Raw genomic sequence first — 15156 nt, 5'->3', positions numbered from 1 at the left:
GTCAGGGGTTCCTCCTGGCTCTGCACTCAGGAATTACTCCCGGCGGTGCTCAGGGGACCCTATGGATGCTGGAAATCAAACCTGGGTTGGCCGCGTGCAAGGCAACCCTCCTCGCTGTACCATGCTCTGGGTCCAGGCTCTGCAGAAGCGTCTTGAAGATTAGGGGTTAAGAGTCAGCTGAAGGGTTGCAGCAGAACCTAGAAAGGGAAGTCGTCTGAGCCCTGCCCTCTTCTGGCTCAGCTACTTCCCATCCTCTCAAGTCTCCACGCATCCCCCAGCTCAGAGGCTCTGACAGTCTGAATGTTCTGGAGCTTCAGTGCATAGGCCTTTGGTGAATTATTAGGTCAAGCCCTGGGCAAATCCGGGTAGGTCTGGAAGATCCAACCTTTGTTTACTTTGGTTTCCCTTGACAACTGATCTTCACAGCCTGAGTGACTTAGCGACTTTCCCAAAAGTGCTTCCTTCACAGAACCAAGAAAACTTCCCAGGGCTGGAGAGATAGTATTGGGTGAAGGTGCTTGTCTTGCTGGTGACCCTGAGTACAGAGCCAGAAGTAGCCTTGAGCATGGCTGGTGTGCCCCAAACTCCCTCCCCACGAAACCAATCAGACTACAAAAGAAGCAAAGATAAATTAGAAAAAGCCCTTGCTGGGGTTCCCTGTGCAAGGAATAAGGGTAAATAAAGAATGTGATTTTGTACTATAAATCACTGTATCAGGGAATTAGCTAAACAGGTTGGGTGCAGGCTTGCTTCGCAGTATTCATGGTCCTGGAGAATAGCCGGGAGCAGTGCTTGAGCACTAAGTTGGGAGCAGCCACGAAGGACTGCTGGGGGTGGCCACGTATTCTGGCCACACCACTGGGAGCTGTGGGGGGGTGTATGTCAGTATTAGAAAGGAGAGAAAGCATTGGGGCTTATTTGGTAATTTGGGGGAAGGGTCTGAGGAATTGGAGGCTGTGGTTGGTGTCAACCTCAGGGGACTGGACCCATGTCGGTATGTGCTCTATGATGAAGCAGCATTTCTCAATATACTTACCTTATTCTAAGGAGAGTCAAGACTTAGCTATTATTGCAAAGAAGCAGCAGTTTCCGATGTTGGCGGCGATAGAGGGAAAGTGGGCTTTCATCGGTGGCACTAGGCTCCTGTTGGTTTGTCGCTGGTTTGCTGCATTTTTCCAGAGTCTCAGGGAAACGTGATCTGGGCTTGGAAGTCTGTGGGACTGTTTATGTCTAAAAGAAAACATGGGCCAGAGGGAATGTACAGAGAATGTACTCTTGCCTTGCATGCAGCTGACCCTGGTTCTATCCCCTGCACCATATGTGGTTCCCTGATCCCTGCCAGGAGTGATTCTTGAGCACACCCTCCCCCCCAAAAAAAAAACAAAAACAAGACCGAATATGTTTTCTCTGTCAAATAGATTGTTTTCTTTGATAGGTCATTGTAAAAAGTCCAAATCTGGGGTAATTTTTATTCTTGGCTATAGTTGAGGAGTGGTAAAAGTTTCTTCTTCTTTTTTTGGGGGGGTGGGAGGGGAGTGAGCACTCCTGGCAGGGGTCAGGGGACCTGGGGATAGAGCCCAGTTGATTGAATTCAAGGCCATCACCTTACTGAATGTACTGTCTCTCCAGCTCTCGAAGATTTTTCTGAATTTCTAGGACCTCAAGTGACCTTTGTACCAAGGAAGCCATATGTAGGCTGGAGAGATAGAGCAGGGCGTAAGGTTCTTGCCTTACATAGGCCCAATCCCAGATTCATCCCCCACGCCTCGTGTAGCCCCCTGGGCATCACCAGGAGCAATCCTTGAGCACAGAATGAAAAATAGCTCTTTTTTTTTTAATGTAGGAGTACTTCTATTTATTCAGCGACTGATTAGCTGATTGAATTGGGCATCAACTCCACTGAAAAATAACTCTTGAGCACTGTCAGGTGTGGCCCCTTCCACACCTCAAGTGGAAGCAAAATGAAGTAGTAGATAGATTGTCAGCAGGAACCCCGGGTAACGACTTCTTGGGAAGTAATTAAACCAAGATGGGGTTTGAAGAAGTGACTCTTTCTCCAATTCTAAAGTAGAAAAACATATTATGGCTGGACCCACTTTGTGGACACAGGAACTGAGGCCTGCTAAGACTCTAGGTGGAACCAGCCCGGTTTCAGAGAAGTCTGGACCCCTTTCCGGAAAGAAGATCTGGCAGGAGCATGTGATAGGATATGAAGATGAAGCATCAAACGTTTCAAATGTTGGGACCCGAGATATAGCACAGCGGGAGGGGTAACTTCCTTGCATGGGGCCGACCCCAGTTCAATCCCAAGTGGTCATCTAGGCTCTACCAGGAGAGACTCCTGAGCATAGAGTCAGGAGTAAATCCTGACCACCATTGGGTGTGGTCCCAAAACAAAAATAGGCAAACTGAAAATTAAACAAAACAAAACAACAATACCAAGGTATTTTTTTAATCTAGGGTGAAAATCCCACACATGGCGGTTTGGGAGAAAACCTATACAATCATTCTGCAAGGCAAACAGTGTGCCCCCAATACTCTGTGTGTGTGATGTGTGTGTGGGGGGGGTGGTGGAGTATGTAGGATAACTGGCTAGAGAAGCCCAAGTTCTCTCTTGAATGCATCTCTCACTTTCTCTCTCTCTCTCTCTCTCTCTCTCCCCCCTCCCTCTCTTCTCTCTTTCTCTCTCCCCTTCCCCACTCTAAGTTAAAACTATTTGACTTCACTATTTGTCTCTTTCTGAAATTCTTTTCTGGGAGCGAAGGCAGCATTCCTGGTAAGTCTGGGTCAGACTTAGGCCTGCCTTTCTTTTCCTGCCAAGAGTAACCCCTCTCTCCACTCTGGGCCCCGCAGCTCCCAGAGCTGGGAGGTCGGGCCAAGGACCTTGTAAATTCTTTCCCGTAACACTAATGCTATAGAAAATCAATGGTGATATGTGTGGTGTTGGAATTATGTGTCCGCGAAAGCACCAGGAACAGTGTTGTGAACCATAGAACTACATCCATACAAATATATTAAAAATAATATAGTTTCGGGCTGGAGCGATAGCACAGTGGGTAGGGTGTTTTCTTTGTAGGCGGCTGACCCGGGTTAGATTCCCAGCATCTCATATGATCCCGTGAGTACAGGCAGGAGTAATTCTTTTTTTTTTTTTTTTAAATTTTATTTATTTATTTATTTATTTATTTATTTTTACTTTTTTTCCCTTTATTTTATTTTATTATTTTTTTTACAGTTGTAAATTTACAATTTTTTGTGCTTTGGTTTCAATTATACAATGATCAGATACCCATCCCTCCACCAGTGCCCATTTTCCACCACCATGGATAATATCCCTCCCACCCCCATCCCCTCATCCCCCCTGTCTCTGTGGCAGGGCAATCCCCTGTGTTCTCTCTCTCCTTTTGGGTGTTGTGGTCTGCAAAAGAGGCATTGAGTGGCAAACATGTTCAGTCCATAGTCTACTTTCGACATGCATCTCCCCTCCTGGGAGGATCCTCCAAACACCCTTTATTTGGTGCTCCCTTCTCTCTCTGAGCTGCCCTTTCCTCTAGGATACCCGGCTGGCCTCTAAGTTATGGAGTAATCCTCCTGGTGCTGATCTCAGCTATTCTTGGGTATTAATCTCATACTTTGTTACTTTATATCCCCCAGATGAATGCAATCTTTCTATGTCTGTCTCTGTCTTTCTGACTCATTTCGCTTAGCATGATACTTTCCATATTGTACCACTTGTATGTAAATTTCATGACTTCATCTTTTCTAACAGCTACATAGTACTGGCAGGAGTAATTCTTGAGTGCATGAACCAGGAGAAATCTCCGAGCATCGCCGGGTATGACCCAAAAAGAAAAAAAAATATGTATATATATATTTATTTTTATTTTATTTTATTACTTTTTGGGTAACACCTGGCGATGCTCAGGGATTCCTCTTGCCTTTGCACTCAAGAATCACTTCTGGCAGTGCTTCGGGAACCCTATGGGATGCATTGGATGGAGCCTGGGTTGGTTGCATGCGAGGCAGCATACCTTTGTACTATTGCTCCAGTCCCTAAAAGTAAAATAAAATAATAAAAGAGCACTAGTAAGACGGAAAGAAGTTGAAAGGCATTTGAGCACATAAACACACATCAATGATGTGGAGGAGTGGCCCAGCTCTAGAGCCAGTCCCAAGTCAACTACATGGAAAATGCCAGTTCCAGACTATGACTGCCAAACTCAAAATGCGCCTGTCCAAGTGGTGGGCTGGAGGGTGGCAGGGAACCTGGGGACCCCAGTGGGGCGATGATGATTCTGGTAGTGGGATTTGTGGTGGGAAGTTGCATGTCTAAAACTCAACAATCCCCTGCCATGGAACTCAACATTGCTTTAATAAACCGGAGGATGGTAGAAGACAGTGTGCAAGCTGCCTCTTGGGTTCAGAAGACGACTGGGGTCCTGACCATTCTGCAAATGTCAGCTTGGTCTTTCCTGTCTCATCCAGGGAGGGTCAGTGGGGACCCCCCTCCCGTTACCCATAAAATGTGGTTCTGAGATGCCTCTCACCTCTGCCTATGGGGTTTGTTTCTCGCTGCCTCTCTCCAGACTTCTGCCTGACCCTTTTGTCAAAACACTTCAAACATTTCCTCCTAATCCTGTTTCTTCTAATTGGCTACCTATGGAATAAAGAATTTTGAAATTTTTGCTTATTTTATGATCCTTAAAACAAAATTGGAAAAAAACTCAACACAAATACAATTTTGAAAAAAAAAAAACCCCTTATCTATTAATATCTTTGCAAATCATGGGCTTTATTAAAAACAAACTGAAATAACTTGGAAATTGCAGGGCAGTGTGTATGCGTATATGTGTTTATGTTTGTATATGTGTATAGTCATGTATGTTTGTGTGTGTTGTATGTATGCTTGTATGTGTGCATGTGTATGTGTTTGTATTTGCAAGTGCGTGTTTGTATTTGTGCATGTTTATGTGTGTTTGGCTATATTAATTGTGTATACTTGTTTGTGTTTGTATGTGTGCATATGCATATATGTGTGGTTTGTAATTATGTGTTTGTGTTTGAAGTGTTTGTGTATGCTTGTGTTTATGTGCATGCATGTGCATTTGTGTGTTTGCATGTATGTGTATGTGTTTGTAAGTGTGCATTTGTATTTGCATGTGTATGTGGTTTGCATGTAGGTGTGTTTGCATGTGTGTGTATGTATGTGTGTGAGAGTGTACGGACAGAGCATGTGAAAAGTTAAGGGTGGAGATCACAGGTCTGGCCTCTCATTAGCAATGTTAGCAGCTCCCTAGTGTTCTGAGGAGCTTGCCAGGAGCTTGTAAGTGCTCGGGTTCCCTCAGCAGCTCTGAGGCACTCAGAGGCGCCTCACGCCCTGGGGCATCCCTGCTGGCCCATTAGCGCTGTAGGCTCTAATAAGCAAACAAGCAAGCAATGCTCCCCCCCCCCCCCCCCATCCCAGGAGGGCCTGTCACTTCCTGCGCTTGTCCCCACCTGGGAGGACAGCCAAGGGCCCTGGGGACCATGGGAACATGGGGCTCCAGGGGCCCCTCTGCAGGCGGAGGAGTAACTGCTGAGCTCCTGAACCTGTTCCACTGGAGGGAGGCGTGGCGGAGCTGGCAGCCTCCTACAGGGCCCTCACTCAGTTCTCCACTGCGTGTGCTACTTCTCCTTTTAAAAATATAAACATCATTTTAGGACTTTATTTATTTATTTATTTGCTTTTTGGTTCACACCCAGCAATGCACAGGGGTCACTCCTGGCTCTGTGCTCAAGAATTACCCCTGGCAGTGCTCAGGGGACCATATGGGATGCTGGGAATTGAACCCGGGTCGGCTGAGTGCAAGGCAAACGCCTGCTGTGCTATTGCTCCAGCCCCTAGGACTTTATTTTTTCATTGAAAAAATTATCTTGGTCCAGGGCTGGAGCAATAGTATAGCGGGAGGGTGTTTGTCTTGCATAATACAGACAGGTTCAACTCTCAGCATCCCCCAAGCACCATCAGGAGTAACTCCTAAGTATCACTGGGTGTGACCCCCCAAATAAGTAAAAAAAAGCATATATATAAATATATATGCATATTCATTTATTTTGCTTAGGGCTTCCTCTTGGCTCTGTGCTCAGGGGTCAGGGGTCACTCCTTGTGGTGCTCAGGGAATCATATGGGATGCCAGGGATCAAACATGGGTCAGCAGCATGCAAGGCAAGCGCTCTCCCTGCTGAACTCCAGTCCCATCTTTTTTTTCCTTTTCTACTTCCCAATAAACTTCCCTGTCTTACTAACTGAGCACTTTCATGACAGTCTTTTCATTCTTGAAGATATGTCCGAGCCAGGGAAAGAATGACCAACACAGATTCAGAGCAGAGAGTCATGTATTATTGGCATAGCCTTGAAGTGGGCTGTTTCTGCTTCCTCAGCAGGCCTGACTGTTCCGGAAGATTCCACTCTAATCTCACCACTGCCGCTTCGCAATTTGCATTGGTGGGAAATGTAAATCAGTGTAAGTTTGTAAAAATGCAAAAAATGGAGATTTGCTGCTACGCAATGGACATACTAAAATGTGAAGTGTGTGCTTCTTTTTGGTGGGGGATGGCACAGTTGGCGATGCCAGGAGGGGTTCCTCAGGAATTACTCCTGGTGGTGCTCATATGGGATGCTGGGAATCAAAATCAGGCCTGCATGTGTAAGGCAAACACCCTCCCCACTGTACTATAGGTCCAGCCCTAAACCCTTAAGTATTTTAACTATGTTAACAATAACCTCTGAACGACAAGATTTAAATAAAATTCAGGGGCCGGGCAATAGTACAGTGGATAGGGTGTTTGCCTTGCATACAGCCGACCTGGGTTTGATCCCCAGCATCCCATATGGTCCCCCGAGCTTGCCAGGAGTAATTCCTGGGCAAAGCCAGGAGAAACCCCTGAGCATTGCTGGGTGTAACTCAAAAAGAAAAAAAAATTTAGAGGAAATTTAATCCAGGGAGTTAGGAATCTAGATTTACTATGTATTCAAACACAAGTTTTTATTTGCATTTTTGGAAACAGAGAATAAAAAGAGAGTAAGGTAGAAGAAACAAAATAAAAATCTGGATTAGGAGGGGGAAGACATAGGAATTTGTGATATTTGCTTACCTTTGATAGATGCTTAAATTTTTTTGGTGATAAACAGTTAAAAAATGCAGAGCTTGTGGTGGGGGGTGGGGGGACCGGAGAGATAATACAACAGGTATGACATTTGCCTTGTATGTGCCCAACCAGGGTTCAATCCCTGGCATCCCATATGATTCCCTGAGCCCATTAGGAGTGAAAACTGATTGTCAAGTCAGGAGTAAACCCTGAGCACTGCTGGATGTGGTTCCACCCCCCAAAAATGCTCTGTCTTGGGGCTGGAGCAATAGCACAGCGGGTAGGGCGTTTGCCTTGCACGCAGCCAACATGGCCAACACAGGTTCGATTCCCAGCATCCCATATGGTCCCCCGAGCACCGCCAGGAGCAATTCCTGAGTGCATGAGCCAGGAGTAAGCCCTGAGTATCGCCGGGCGTGACCCCCCCAAAAAAAGCAAAAAAAATGCTCTGTCTTTGCCAACTACCTCCAGAAATACCCCCTTGCATTTCCAATTCAATATGCAATAGCACCGTAGCACTGTTGTCCCGTTGTTCATCGATTTGCTTCAGCGGGCACCAGTAATGTCTCCATTGTGAGACTTGTTACTGTTTTTGGCATATTGAATATGCCACGGGGAGATTGCCAGGCTCTGCCGTGTGGGCGAGATACTCTTGGTAGCTTGCTGGGCTCTCTGAGAGGGACAGAGGAATCAAACCTGGGTCGGCCGCATGTGAGGCAAACGCCCTGCCCATTGTGCTATCGCTCCAGCCCCAATATGTAATATGAAATCTATTTGGAGTGCTAACTTCCACCCTTAAGGGCCAGGTTTCACTTTATGACTCAGTCTATCACAAAATTGCAAGATGATTTCACTGGGAGGAAATAAACAAAAGCTGCAATTCCATTAGCAGTGAATGTGGAAGGAGATGGGGAAACCTCTTAGGGAGGAGGCGCAGGCCAGTCTAAACAGCAGGATTACCTGGAGAGAACTTTCACAGCTGCGTGTTCATAGGGAAATAGGGGGGGGCGTGGAGGTGGTGGTCTGCTGATTGAGAAATCCAGGGAGCCTTTCTGGAGGATGTGTTATGAGGGGTGTCATGATTATGGGTTCTATCCAGAACGCATCTCAAATCTTGCTCAACACCCAAATTTATATCTTCTTTCAGAATAATGTTATCAGGATCACCTATTAATTTCACCTTTGGAGTAGGACCTCTCGGATTTTTTTTCCTGTTTTGGTCTTTTTGTTTGTTTGTTTGGTTAGTTTGCGTGTTTCTGAGTCTCACCAGGCTATGATTGAATCCAGATTGGCCATTGTGCCAAGCAATAGCATGTCTCCTGTAATACCTTTCTGGATTTCTTCTGATCTTTTTTTGTTTGTTATTCTTTATTTTAGTTTTGGGTTTTTTTGTTTTTGTTTTTTTTTGGTGGGGTTTTGTTTGTTCTGTTTGTTTTTTGGGTCACATCTTGTAGTGTTCAGGGTTTACTTCTGTACACAGAAACTCAGGAATTACTCCGGTGGGCGCAGAGGTAATAGGAGGGGCTGTATGGGATGCTTGGGATTGAACCCAGGCTGGTCACATGCAAGGCAAGTACCCTCCTCATTGTACAGTTTCTCTCTTCCTTATTTTGTTTTTTGGGGCAGGGCATTGAATCCAGGTCAGCCTCATGCAAGAAAAGGTATGTGGTATTCTGGGGCTCCAGTCCCCATTCTGGTCATTTTCATGTCTTCTTTGAGCCACACCTAGTGATGCTCAGAGTTTACTCTTGGCTCTGTACTCAGGAATCATTCCTGGTGGTGCTTGGGGGAATCACATGGCATGCCGGGGATCAAACCCAGTTTGGCTATGTGCAAGGCAAACACCCTACCAGCTATACTCTGCTTCCATCCTCTCTTCTTTTTCTTTTCATTTTCTTGTGCGCATGTGAGGAATGGGTCCACTTTTTTAATGAATATAAAAATTTGCTTTGGGCCAGCGAGATAATGAAACAGGTAGGAACATAGCAGGGAGGACTCCTGCCGCACCCGACCAACCCAGGAGCCCTGCCAGTGGTCATCTCTGAGTACAGAGCCAGAAACTAGTCCTGAGCATTGCCAGGTGTGGCCAAAAAAAAAAAAAACCCCAAAAAAAGCTTGCTTTACCTTGCATTTGTTTTTTATTTGTATTTTAATAAATAAATAAATAAAGAACTGTGAGTGTGTTTGTGTCATTTATTTAAGTGGTTTATAAAGAATGTGGGGATCTTGTCTCCATTTTTCACACTCCCTTAATTTGACCCTTGAAATCTGCCTGCCCTGTTCTACCCAAAAAAACAAATGGCCACAGGAGAGCAGCAGAGGGCAAGAACCAACCTCGCCAAGCCCCAGGAAGGCTTGTTTCTGTTCTGTTCAGGGATTATGGTTTGGTTTGGTTTTATTTTTCTCATGACATGCAAGACATAAGCTATTTCCTCCAAAAGGTGAAGGTGAGTGGGATAACTGTTCTTCTTAACCAGGTTCATGAAAAAGGTGTGTGTTGTTATCATCCTTGTCCGAACACACCAGGCAAGTTCTGATCTCCCTAGACTCAGTATCATCTGTGAAACCTGGACACAACAATTCTTTCAGGTGATCATTGAGACAGCAGGATAAGGAACATCTACGATGGTGCCCAGAGATCGGGGATCAGGGCGCCGGAGTGCTAGGACAGAGCATTTGCGTTGCACGTGACTGACCCAGGTTCTATCCTCAGCCCCACATCTAGTCCCCCTAAGCCCAGCCAGGAGTGACCCCTGAGCCCAGAGATCACTGGAGAGACTCAGGAGACCATCTGGAGTGGTCTCTTCCTCACTGGAGCGAAGCCCAGTCTGCTGAGTGTAAGGTGCAGATGTTGCTACTGTGTGTAATGCTGTAAGCCCAGCCCTGAGTGTCGCAGTGACCAATTCCAAAAGAGGGGAAGGACCCACTCAAGGGGTGGAGGTATAGTGGCAGAGAGGGTGCTAGCCTTGCAGGTGGCTAACTTAGCTTTGATTCCCCAACTGACCATCACCAGCCCTTAGGGGCCAGTGGTTAACTAAAGATGTGGGTTTAATGTGGTGGACTTAAGGTGAAGTATAAAACACACTTCTGAGGGGCAGAGAGATAGTCCAACAGGTACTATCTTTGCTTGCCCCGAACGAGGCGACCCAGGTTTCACTCCCGATGGGACTCGGGACCATGTGAGGTACACAACCTGGCTGGGCACATGCAAGGCAAATGACTTACCTGCTCCAGTTCCCCCCATTCCCACGAGCATTTTTAACCGTTTATCACAAAAAATTTTAAGCATCTTACAAACAAGCAAATATCACAAACTCCTACATTTCCCCCCTCTAGTCCAGTCTGTATTTTGTTTCTTCTACCTCACTCTCTCTTTTTATTCTCCCTGTTTCCAAACATGCAAATAAAATAGAACCGATTAAGGTAAAGACTAACAGAGCTTGTGTTTGAATGTGTAGTAAGTCTAGATTCCTACCTCCCTGGAATTTTGTTGGATAATCTTCCTTTGAATATTACTTTAATCTTGTAGTTCAGAAATTATAGATAGTTATTGTTTACATAGTTAAAATACTTAAGAGTGTGGGGCTGGACCAATAGTACAGTGGGAAGGGTGTTTGCCTTGCACATGCAGGCCTGATTTTGATTCCCAGCATCCCATATGAGCACCACCAGGAGTAATTCCTGAGTGCAGAGCCAGGAGGAACCCCTGAACGTGTGGCCCAGGTGTGGCCCACAAAACAAAACAAAACAAAGCAAAACAACAACAATCCTTAAGAATTAAATGGCTGAAAAATCCTGAAAATATTCAAGTGTGGGTTAAGTCATGGAATGCTCCCCAGAGGAGGAGGGTTTGAACTAATTAAAACTGAAATTTATTTTTTGGGTTTAACAATTTATTATGAAAGGATGGGTTGATAGTACAATGGGTAGGGCTCTTGCTTTGCCCACGGGCAACCAGTGTTCAATACCCAGCATCCCATAGTGAATTTCTATAGGATTGACCCCTGAGCACAGAGCCAGGACTAAGCCCTGTGCACTGCTGATGTGACCCTAAAAAAAATTCTGCCATTCATGTCCTGCTCTGAATCTCCCAAGGGGAAACATTTTCCTGTCACAGAAACTAGAGGTAATAAAATGATGCTAATATTGTTCAAGGATTGTGTATATAAAGCCCTTTCCTGTGTATTTTTTATTTCTTTTGAGTCACATGTGGTGATGCTCAGGGGTTATTCCTGCCTCTGCACTCAGAAATCACTCCACTCAGTGCTCAGGGGACTACATGGGGTGCTGGAGATCGAACCCAGGTCAGTCCCATGCAAGGCAAGTGCCCTACCCACTTATCTTCTGGCCCCTATGTATTACATGTTTTTTTTTCTTTTTGGGTCACACCCAGCGATGCTCAGGGGTTACTCCTGGCTCTGTACTCAGGAATCACTCCTAGCGGTGCTTGGGGGACCATATAGGATGCTGGGAATCGAACTCAGGTTGGCCGCATGCAAGGCAAACGCCCTACCCGCTGTGCTATCACTCCAGTCCCTAAATCTTTAAATACACTAAAAAGCATGTCTTTACCCTTTGCTTATGTATCTCAAAAACAATGTTTGCATCCCCCTGCTTTATTTAAACACCGAAGTTTACAAAGTTGTTCAGGATGATTTGTTAAGGCATTAAATATTCTGACCCCAATCCCACCACCACTGCCCCCTTCCCTCCATCACTGTCTCATTTCCCCAACAACTCATCAAGCTGCTCCTGTGGTAGGCCACAATAATTTCCTGATTTTTTTAAAATGAGCATATACTCCTGAACATCTATTTTATTTATTTATTTATTTATTTATTTTTAATTTTTGGGCCACACCTGGCAATGCTCAGGGGTTACTCCTGGCTTGGCACTCAAGAATTACTCCTGGCATTGCTCAGGGGACCATATGGGATGCTGGGGATCGAACCTGGATTGACCGTGTGTAAGGCAAATGCCCTACCTGCTGTGCTATCTCTCCAGCCCCTCACTGATATTTCTTGTTACCATTAAATGGCTAACAGCATGATCAAAAAATTATTTTATGTTTGCATTTTTATTCTGTAAAAGAGTATTCTGTAATATATGTATTTACTTATTCAGTTATTAGGGACACACTCTGAAGTGCTTAGGGGCTACTCGGGGCTCAGGGCTGTGGGGATGGAGCTGGTGGTGTCTTTCTGAAAGATCCAGGAGTTCCAGGCACCTGCAGTGCTGGGGACATCAAACTCAGGCCTCCAGCATGCAAAATACAATCAGCATGCTGAGTTCTCCCTGGGCCCTGATGAAGCGTTTAAGATCAAGTTACAGGAAGTGGAGGGCAATCACGCTCTGAAGTTAGTCATTTGGGGAATTACTTGCAGTTTTTCTGGGGATGGATCCAGGGGCCCAGCATGCAAACATGCACTCCAGTCCATTGGGGCATCCCTTTTAATTCTCTAAACAGAATTTTATTTCATTTTATTAGTTTTTCGTTGGTTTGTTTTTGGGTCACATCCCTGATGGTCAGGGGTTATTCCTGGCTCTGCACTCAGATGTTACTCCTGGTAGTGCTCAAGGGACCATGTGGGATGCCCGGGATTGAGCCCGGATCGGCCGCATTCAAGGGAAAATGCCATCCCTGCTGTAGTACTGCTCTGGTCCCCTCATTATTAATTTTTAAAATAGAATTTTATGAGATGTTTGGTTTTGGGCTACACCCAGCAGTATTCAGCGCTGACTCCTGGCTCTGTGCTCAGTCATCAATCCTGGAAGGCTCAGGGGCCCATATGTGGTGTCAGGGATTGAACAGGTGTCAGCCACATGCAGCCACAAGGCAAATGCTTTAATGCATGTACTAACTCTCTGGTCCCATATTCTGGCAGTGACCAGGAACCTTAGGTCCTGGGTACCGAATCCAGGCCTCCTGCATAAAAAGCACACAACTCAGTCTATTGAGCCATGTTTCAAGTTTGTATTTCAATTTTAATTTATTTTAAATTTTTATTTACTTATATAATTAGTCTATAATAAAATAAAAAAAATAAAAAGTCTCCTACCCTGTGCCTGACTATCCTCACTAGGGTCCAATAGCTGAAGACCTCCAGGCCCCAGCCAAGGCCTTACTGGGGCCACTCTCCACACACTTGGATAAGCCTCAGGCATAACAGAACTGGCAGAGGAAACCAGGTGTGTGGGACCCGGGGCTGAGATCTCCAAGCCTGCACGGTTTGGGACTGGACCTGTCAGTAGCTAGACAGTTACGCCCTCCAACTGCCGTGTAACCCCAACAACGGCCAGGATCCAGAGATTATCACAACAAGTGGCCGCGCGACTACTTATTTACTTTTCTCTAAGTTTTCAGGGTACCTTAAATATCCCACCCACACGGCAGAGCCTGGCAAGCTATCCGTGGTCTATGCCAAATAGACCAAATTGATATGCCAAATCCAGTAATAAATGGATCTCATTCCCCTAACCCTGAATACGCAGAGTCGAGAAGGATATGGAAGGAGAGGCTGATAAAATACCAAGGCAGAGGTTGCCAAAACGCAGAAAAACAAAAAAGTCTGTACTTTTAATGCTCGTACTCTGGCATCTACTGCATCCATTGAAGACCTTATGGTACAAGCGCGAAAGATCAAGTACGACATCATTGGTCTGACCGAAACGAGAAGACATCAATCACATCATGCCGTTTTCGACACTGGAGAAGAACTGTTCCTTGGAACATGTGATAAAAGAGGCGTTGGTGGTGTCGGTATCCTTGTCAACACAAACTTAGCCAGGAGCATTGACTCATTCGAATGCCTAACAACCCGAATCGGATGATTACACTTGAATAGATGTGGCTCACTACCGGCAGTTTCTATCTTTGTTGTCTATGCACCAACATCCAGTTATGGTGAAAGAGAAACTGAGAAGTTCTACATGGAGCTGGAGAAGTTCTATAAAGAAGCTCACACCTTCTACAAGATCACACCTTCTACAAGATCATTGTCGGTGATTTTAATGCCAAGATAGGACCAAGAAGATCAGTCGATGAACTCCACATCGGGACCCATGGCCTGGAATGGAACGAACAGGGTGACAGACTGTCTGAGTTCATCATGTCAACCAAAACCTTCCATGGTAACTCACAGTTCCAAAAGGCTGAATCTAAACGTTGGACATGGGAGTCTCCTGATGGACGGTTCCACAATGAAATAGACCACATCATATTCAATCGGCAGTTTTGCCTAACCGATGTTGCTGTTGTCCCAAAATTCCAAACGGGATCAGACCACCGTCTTCTTCGTGAAAAATTCTACCTCACAGAACGAGGAGAAAAGAATGCAAGGTTTAAGAAGAGGACTCCAGGAACGACCACCAACTGGGAGCTCTTTGGCTCTGTTGCGGCAACATGGGAAGATGCCGTCATTGACAACATTGATGAGGAATACGATCGAATGATTCAGCACCTCCATGATTGTGCGAGGAATGCCAAGAGAGAGATAACCACAAAAAACCGCCTTTCTTCGAACACTCTTGAACTTATTCGCCAACGTGGCTTGGCACATGCCTCAGGCAACCACAAGCGAACATCCGAACTGGCAAAGCAGTGCAGAGAAGCCATCAAGGATGACCTCAAAAACAGGAGAGCAGCAGTACTGGTAGATGCGGCAGAAGCTGGGAAAAGCATTCGTAATGCCCGCCTGTCCTTCACCAACTACAAAACCAAGATGACTGCCCTCCGACATCATGATGGATCTATCACATCTTCCAGAAGGGCAATAGAGAAGATTATTCATGACTTCTACTCAGATCTCTTTAATAGCCACGTCCACTTGCCCACATAGCACATACCACATGGTGGATATGTCATTCCCAATGTTCTCCCTTCCGAAATCCAACATGCCATCTCGTCGGTAAAGAAACAAAGAGCACCTGGCCCAGACAAGATCAGACCTGAACACCTGAAGAACTTACCATCAGTACTCATCAATACATTGGCTCGGCTCTTCACACGCTACCTGTCTGAATGCAAGG

The sequence above is a fragment of the Sorex fumeus genome, unplaced genomic scaffold, assembly GCF_029834395.1.
Source record: "Sorex fumeus unplaced genomic scaffold, SorFum_2.1 ptg000029l, whole genome shotgun sequence".
NCBI classification, from domain to species: Eukaryota; Metazoa; Chordata; class Mammalia; order Eulipotyphla; family Soricidae; genus Sorex; species Sorex fumeus.
The sequence above is the reverse complement of the archived record's forward strand: the minus strand, read 5'-3'. Positions refer to the sequence as shown.